Here is an 8816-nt window from a genome sequence, read left to right as displayed (position 1 = left end):
ATGAGTATTGCAACTCCAACTTTTTTTTTCATTTTCCATTTGCATGGAACACCTTTTTCCATCCCCTCACTTTCAATCTGTATGTGTCCCTATGTCTGAAGTAGGTCTCTTGTAAACAGCATATATATATAGGTATTGTTTTTGTATTCATTCTGCCAGTCTATGTATTTTGATTGGAGCATTTAATCCATTTATGTTTAAGGTAATTATTGATATGTATGTTCTTATTGCCATTTTGTTAATAGTTTTGGATTTGTTTTTGTAGGTCTTTTTTCTTCCTTTTTTGTTCTCTTCTCTTTTGATTTGATGCCTATCTTTAGTGTTGTGTTTCAATTCCTTTTCCTTTTTTGTGTGTGTATCTATTGTAGATATTTGGTTTGCAGTTACCATGAGGTTTTGATATAGCAGTCTGTATATAAACAAGAATTTTTTAACTTGCTGGTCTTTTAATTTCAAATGCATTTCCAATATCCTGCATTTGTCTTCTCCTCTTCTCACAATTGCGGTTTTGATATCATATTTGTGTGTGGATGACTTCCTACTTTTACTGTGTGTTTGCCTTTACTGGTGCGCTTTTCCATTCATAATTTTCTTATTTCTAGTCGTGGCCTTTTCTTTTCTGCTTAGGGAAGTTCCTCTAGCATTCGTTGCAAAGATTGTCTTGGTGGTGCTGAACTCTCTTAGATTTTGCTTGTTTGTAAAGCTTTTGATTTCTCCATCAAACCTGAATGAGAGCCTTCTGGGTAGAGTATTCTTTGTTGTAGGTTCTTCCCTTTCATCACTTTAAATATATTGTGCTACTCCCTTCTGGCCTGAAGAGTTACTGCTGAGGAATCAGCTGATAATCTTATGGGAATTCCTTTGTATGTTATTTGTGTCTTTTCCCTTGTTGCTTTTAATATTTTTTCTTTGTCTTTAAATTTTTTCAATTTGATTACTATGTGTCTTAGTGTGTTCCTCTTTAGGTTTTTCCTGCCTGGGACTCGACTCTGTGCTTCCTGGGCTTAGGTGACTGTTTCCTTTCCCATGTTAGGGAAGTTTTCAGCTATTTTCTCTTCAAATATTTTCTCAGGTCTTTTGTCTCTCTCTTCTCCTTCTGGGACTCTTATAATGCAAATGTTGGTGTGTTTAACGTTGTCTCAGAGATCTCATAGACCGTCTGCATTTCTTTTCATTCTTTTTTTCTTTATTCTGTTCCATGGCAGTGATTTCCACCATTCTATCTTCCAGCTCACTTATTCGTTTTCTTCTGCCTCTGTTATTCTGCTATTGATTCCTTCTAGTGTATTTTTCATTCCAGATATTCTATTATTCATCTCTGTTTGTTCTTTAGTTCTTTTAGGTCTTTGTTAAACATTTCTTCCATCTTCTGGATCCTTTCCTCCATTCTTTTCCCAAGATCCTGGATCATCTTCATTCTTATTATTCTGCATTATTTTTATGGAAGGTTGCCTATCTCCGCTTCACTTAGCTGTTCTTCTGGGGTTTTATTCTATTCCTTCATCCAGGACATATTCCTCTGTAATTTCATTTTGTCTAAATTTCTGTGATTGCAGTTTTTGTTCTGTAGGCTACAGGACTGTAACTCTTCTTGCTTCTGTTGTCTGCTCTCTGGTGGATGAGGCTATCTAAAAGGCTCGTGCAGGCTTCCTGATGGAAGGGACTGGTGCTTGGTGGAGCTGGTTCTTGTCCCTCTGATGGACAGGACCATGCTCTGTAAGACCTTAAGCTGCTTGTCTGCTGATGGATACAGCTGTGTTCCCACCCTGATGGTTGTTTGATCTGAGATGACCCAACACTGGAGCCTACAGCTTCTTGGGTGGGGTTAATGGCAGCCTCCAGGAGGCCTCATGTCAATGAGTACTCCCAGAACTGCTGCTGCCAGTGTCTTTGTCCCTGCAGTGAAACACAGCTGCTCCCCACCTCTGCAGGAGGCCCTTCAATACCAGCAGGTAGGTCTGGCCCAGTCTCTTATGGGATCACTGCTTTTTTTCCCCTGGGTCCTGATGTGCACGGGTCCTTGTGCACACCCTCCAAAGGTGGAGTTTCTGCTCCCCTAGTCCTGTGTAATTCCTGCAATCAAACCCAACTGGCCTTCAAAGCCAGATTCTCTGGGGGCTCCTCCTACCATTGCCAGACCCCCAGGCTCATAAGCCTGATGTGGGGCCCAGAACTTTCACTCCAGTGGGAAAACTTCTGTGGTATAATTGTTTTCCAGTTTTTGGTTTGCCCCCGCAGTGGGTATGGGATTTGATATTATGATGATTGTGCCCTTTGTTGTGGCTTCTTCTTTGTCTTTGGATGTAGGGAATCCTTTTTGGTAGGTTCCAGCATTTTTTTGTCGATGGTTTTTCAACAGTTATTTGTAATTTTGGTGTTCTCGTAAGAAGAGGTGAGTGCACGTCCTTCTACTCCACCATCTTGAGCGATTGTGTTCCCTATGATGGCATTTTTAAAAGGGACTCTTTAGTTTACTGAGAAGAAAGCCTCTCTGTTACCTGGGTGGTCTTATTACTAAGCTCTCTCTCTTCCAACCAGAACTGATAGAGGCACTACACATCGCTCAGTCAGTTTCATCTTTCCAAATCCTGGATTTACATGCATCCAAGCTCTGGGAATCTGCAAGTTGTCAGGGCCTGGTGGTGAAGAGTATGAGCTCTGGAGTCGATACATTTGTGTTTTCAGTTCTACTTCTGTGAGTTACAAACTGCACAACCTTGGGCATTTACTTAAAGTTCTCTGGAACCCAGTTTCCTCATTTGTAAAATCAGAGTAATACTAGCTCTTACTCCACAAGGTTGTCTTGAATATTAGATGGGAAAATGCACCTAAAGCACTTATATGATGGCAATCATACTTACGATGCTAAGGTAACAGGAGAGCTACCCAACCATGATTGCTTTTTGGTGACTGGAGTGCTTGTCCACTCAACTGTTGATGTTTTAATTTATTCTGCACCTAGCTGATGTAGACATTTGGGAGGGAAAAGATGCAGGAGAAAATCTGAGAAGTCCTATTTCCCCTCCCCGCTGTCTCTGCCTTCCCTGCCTGCATTCTTCCCCTACTTCATGAGCAGTGGCAGAAGCATCTTCCATTTGTTTCTTTAGTTAAGCCTTGGCCACGCTGGGGCGAGCCATTTCCAGCATCCATCTTTGGCAGCCTGTGGCAGTGCTGGGTGGATGGACCACATGTTTATGAGCATAACGTGGGGCCCAGGCCTCTGTAACAGTCCTGAGCCCTGATGCCCACCCAACATGCAGGGTGGGCTGAGTGGTTAGGCTGAGGGTCCCTGCTCTCTGCAGCTGGGCTCTAGGCATAGAGGAATAATGCAGACCATTTTGAACATTTACTATGTGCCAGACATTGTTCCAAGCAGTTTATAGGTATTAGCCTACTTAACTCTCACAACCCTGCCCATTTTAGAGGTAAGGAAAAGGATGGAGAAAAGTTAAGCAACCTGCCCAATATTATAAGCTGGCAGAGCCAAGAATTAAACCCAAACCTTCCAGCTCCAGAAGCCAAGCTGAGACAAGCTGAGTGGCTTGGTGTTTTTCAGCTACCAAGAGTTCATTCCAGAATCTCTTGCAAAAATTGTGCAGCTTCAATGCATACTTTTCACTCAGGTGTTTTTATTCAGATCCCCAGCCTTGTTTTCTTAGGGGAAAAAATACAACTGAGAAAGGATCATACTTAGAGTCATCTGAAAAACAACTTGATAGCTGTGATTGTCACTTAGAAATGAAGGCCTTTCTCACTTTGTGCTCCTGGAGCCTTTATTTCTGTGTGTGGGGGGTGGGGGAGGTGGGGAGTTGGATGAGCTGTGAAAATAAGTGGATTTTCTCTGATGTCTAATCCACTAATTATGCAGAGCAAAATTGGATCACACTTGTAACTCAGTTTTTACTGTTTGCATTAAGAAATGCTATTGGCAGAGTTGTGAACAGGAAAAGGGAGAAGGACGTTGCAAATCATTACTTAATGTGAACAGAGTGAATGGTAATTTTATGGGGGGGGATTGGGCAAGGTGTTGCCTTTGGGCTGCTCGGTGTAGTTAATGGAGCTGTAGCAGTGGTGGCTAAAGTGGCAGCAGAGAATATTAAGGAAAGTAACATGGAAAGAAATTTGAATATAAGTCATAATGAATACTCTATGTTTGCAAACAGGATGAGGAGTAAAATGCAATGCATGGATTCTGTGTCATTGAGTTTAAAGGAACTGTCACCCCCAAATTGGCTCTAATGATAGAAATTTCAGAAAGGTGATAAACTTTTGGGTGAAAAACGCAGGGCTGACCAGCATTTGGACCTTTCTTCAAGTTTGCTCAGAGCCCAAGTCTACCACCTCCTCCTTTGTGTGTAATAATAGTGCTCATACCTCCCTCCAGTCTTCATGGCTGACCAAGTGCCATCAAGCACTAACATTCTAAGGAAAACATCAAGAAGGTGAATTTTGACTTAGAAAAGAGAAAGACCCAGAGTGAAAGTAGCCCTGGGTGGAATGTGTGTGGGGAAAGGAAAGTTTTCTAGAAAGTTTTTATGGTGTTGAGCTGGGATTGTCTCTGTCTAGTACTTTTGCTCACATCCCTCTCTCCCTCACTCTCTGTCTGCCTGTCTGTGTCTTTCTATCATTTCTTACTAGGAATAGTAAAATTATCTTTCAGAAAGAGGCTTGCTTCAAAGCCTATAGTTCAATTTGGGGCCCAGTTGACACCATTCTCCACTTGGGACAGTGTGTTTCTGTCATGTGCCCACTGGGCAGGTACCACCCCACCTCCCAATTATGAGAATGAAAAATGGCTCCAGACATTGCCAGATACCCCTGCTGGGAATGTGGCCCTTGGTTGAGAACCATGGGGTAGTCCATCTTTTTTATTCACTGTGTTAAACTCACCGATGGAGTATGGAAATTGAGGAGAAAAGAGGAAGTCTAGTCCTTGTGGATTTTCCCCCCATGACTTGCCCATCCTTCCTTAGAATTGGAGTTTTCCTAGAAGTTTATTCAGAAGCTGACTGTGTTTTCATTCCTTCTCCAGGAAGGAGTTGCCTATGGTAACCCTACATTTAACCTATTGAGGACCTGCCAGAATGTTTTCCAAAGCAGCTGTGCTCTTTAACGCAGGTTTTGCAAATACAATTTCCTGTGACCCCCTTCTCCCATTTCCTCCTCTTTTAGAACTTGTCTCAAATATCACCTCCTCAGGGACACCTTAGCTGACCTTCAAGACTAGTTCAGGCCTCTTTATTACATGTCCTCATCACAACAAAATTAATTTTTGTGTAAAGTTTTATTAACTTTGAGACTCTTTGTGCCTCAGTTTATCCATTTATGTATTTATTTGTAAAATAGAGGTAATGCTGTCTAAATTACACATGAGAATACTAGAGTTAAAGTGTCTAGCATCTCAAAGCCTAGCACATAGTAGGGCTAAAAATGGCAGTTATTATTTTAATATCCTCTGTATGGAATATAAGATCAGAACCATGACTGCACATTCACTAAGCATGAACCAGACAACTTGTTTTCCCACAGTTTTTTGTTCATAGCTAGTTGATACTTGCTTTGTTGCTTAGAAATGTTTACCAGCAAACAAACAGGTGACAGAGTTGTAAGAGAATATAATAGAAAGAAGATGTAAATAGAAAAAATTCTATTTATTAATTTATTTGAATTGGGAAAATGGCTAATATTTGATTTTAGAAGAAAAGACCTTAGTTTAGCTAAAGGAATCCCAGGATTGGGTGGGGCATATTTTATTAACCATGATTCTTAACAACATATACAAAGATTTTTTTTTTCATTTGCATACCATTAGTCCCTCAGACTCCTGAAGAGCCAATGCTCACATTTACTTCTGCTTTTTTCCCCTGAAGCTTGGCCAAGGCAGAAGCTAGTTCCCCAGTATGGCAGTGATACTCCCCGGCTGAGAACTAGGCTACTGATCTGTTTCTCAGAAGCTCCCCAAGGCTGGCTATGCTGAGGAGAATCCACAGAGAACCATTTGGAAGTGAGAGTTGGCAGCATCTCACCTCCTGCCCACATTTGCAGCTATAGTGTAAGTGTCATGCTCCAGGCAGTGCTAGCATTGCTAGAGATTAAAGGGGAAAATGCTGGTCAGGGACCAGTAGTGGATGCAGGGACTGTTGACAGCCTTTCCAACCTGGAGAGTGAGGAGTTGGGATCTTGCAGTCACAGTTGAGGGAAGGCAGATTAGGGCTTTGGGGTGCCTCCCATTGCTAGATTCTAAGGCTTTTCTAAGCTGAGTGTTGGGCAAGTGCAGAACAAGGTGGGGGAAATACTCCCTTCTTTCAGGGGGCTACCAGAGGAGAAATACAATTTATCAAGAACTGTCCTTAGGAATCTCCCAGGTTGATGGAACTTTCCTTTTCTGGCCTCATTTTCTTCTTTGTCTTTCAAGTCTTCTACTGAATGCCCTGTGGATGCTGGGGACCCCAGGTTCCCTGCTGGTCCCTGGCCTGTATTGGATGCTGTTGGTACATTCCAGATGCCTGATGGGCATTCATCCCCTGCTGTGAGGTGTGGCTGATAACCACTCCCTGCTGTCTCCTTCCCAGAGAGTGGGAGCCTTCTCAAAAGAGGTGGTCCCCCACTGTACCATCCTCTCCTCCCTTCTTGCCTCAAGGTGGGGCCAATCCTAAATTACACTGAAGCTCATCTCCAGCTGAGACCACATCCTTGCTCTTGTTCACCTGTCTTATCCTGCTTCCGTCTCTCTTCTCCTGGAAGCATTCTTTCATAAGCCACTTGAATAAGAATCCCTGTCTTAGGCTGTGCTTCTAGGGAAGCCAAGATAGTGCCCCTGTTCAAGCCTTCCTTCTGTTTTCTTTTCAATTACTACCTGTCTCTACTAGGTGAAGATGGGTCATATTAATAATTGATCATAAATAAACCCTCCTAGTATATTTGTAGGCTAAATGTGTTACTTTTCCTGATAACATAATAACTTACCACCAATAATTTATTTTTAGGACTTCTTTTTTTTTTTTTTTTTTACTTTTATTTGCATTTATTTTTTGCAGCATTTATTCCCGGGCCATAAGTTTTTGTTTCTTCAATTTATTCTGGTATATCTTTTTCCTCTGGGCAACCTCCTCTTCTGATTTAGGAACAATCTGTTCTTTTTCAGTAAGGATCATCTCAATGTGGCAGGGAGAGGTCATGTATGGGTTGATCCGACCATGAGCTCTATAAGTCCTGCACCACATCTTGGGGGCTTTGTTCACCTGGATATGCTCAATGACCAGAGAATCTACATCTAAGCCCTTAAGTTCAGCATTACTCTCTGCATTTTTGAGCATGTGCAGTAAAAAATTCAGCACTCTTTTTGGGCCACCGACCCTGTGTCCAGCCCCACTGTTTGGCCTGGGCACACCTACAAACTCCACCATTGTAACAATGGAATGGCACACACTGCTTCTTTAAAGTGACATCCTTCAGATACTTGGTGGCTTTTCGGATATGCATACCCTTAATGGCCTGGGCTGTTTCACGAGTGTTCTTAAAGTAAACACGAAGATTTGAACCTCTTGACTTGCATGATTTTGTGGGATTTTCTGGGTCAAGTGAATAGCGAACCATTTTTAGAGGTCACCTCAGGCCGCTGACCGGAAAAGTAGGGCTTCTTAAGTAGCAATCCCAGTGGGCAAATGTCAGTGGAATTGTAGGAGTATGGCTGACAGTGTCTGCAGGGAGGAGAGGGAAGGGTTGCTTCTGGTCAGTTGGACCTTTCAGCATCCATTCCAGAAAGACTTTCTGAATCACCTTCACCATCTGCAATGGACTGAATGTCTGTTTCCCCCCAGATTCAAATGTTAAAATCTTAATCTCCAGTGTGATGGTATTTGGTTTGGAAGATAACAAAGTCATGAGGGTGGAGTTCTCATGAATGAGATTAGTGACCTTATAAAAGGGACCCCAGAGAATTCTCTCTGCTCTCCACCAAGGATACAAGGAGAAGTCAGCAGTCTGCAACCCGGAAGAGGACCTTCAGCAGAACCCGACCATGCTAGCATCCTGATCTTGGAATTTCAGAATTGTGAGAAATAAATTTCTGTTTTTTATAAGCTACCTAGTCAATGTGGTACTTTGTTACAGCAGCCCAAACTGACCAAAACACCATCCCTGTCCACCAGTGAGTTGAACTCTCCTTCCTTGATCTGATGAGTACCCCTTTATTGAACTTATCATATTGCATGGTGATTATTTGTTTTCCTGGCTCCCTCCCCCACTAGACTGGGAGTGTCTGGAGAGCAGGGACCTTGTCCTATTCATTTCTATATCCTCAGTGCTACTCAGAGTGCCTGGAACCCTGTGTGAATTCAATAATGCATGTGACTGATAGAAGTCCACCTCCTTCTCCTCCGCTTTCATGTATACTGGGACCTGGGCACACATGACATTTTGGGTGGGATAAAATCTTTAGAATATTAATCAATTGTCTTTCTTCCCAATATTTCCCAGATTTTGAGACTGGAAAATGTTACCCCAGGCTGAGGGAAAGAGAAGAGAGAGAGGTGATGAGAAATAGCCTGGGGGTGGGGTGATGGTCAGGCAGAACCCAAGATAGACTTATGAGGTCCAAGAGCAGAGAGGGCCCTTACTGTCTTTTCCTAGTGGGTCCTCTGTTAGGAAGGAAGGCCCAGGGGGAGAGGAGGGCACATGGTGAGTCTAAGCAGAGGGACCTTACATAGGAAGTCAGTGTTTCCTGGGAACTAGGCCAATCCAGAGGCGATAGACTTTTTCCTATATACCCAAGGGACCCAGGAGTGGCTGGAACTGAGGGGCCAGTTGGCTGGGTA

At 42.8% G+C, this 8816-nt stretch overlaps 1 pseudogene; it reads right to left on the bottom strand.

The window, feature by feature from the left end:
• Positions 1-7005: 7005 nt before the first annotated feature.
• On the bottom strand, positions 7006-7614 carry LOC114896996 (annotated as a pseudogene).
• Positions 7615-8816: the final 1202 nt, after the last annotated feature.

This window comes from Monodon monoceros, unplaced genomic scaffold, assembly GCF_005190385.1.
Source record: "Monodon monoceros isolate NGI ecotype Baffin Bay Population unplaced genomic scaffold, NGI_Narwhal_1 Super_Scaffold_16, whole genome shotgun sequence".
Lineage (NCBI taxonomy): Eukaryota > Metazoa > Chordata > Mammalia > Artiodactyla > Monodontidae > Monodon > Monodon monoceros.
Note: the sequence above shows the minus strand (reverse complement) of the source record. Positions and strands in the feature narration are given on the sequence as shown.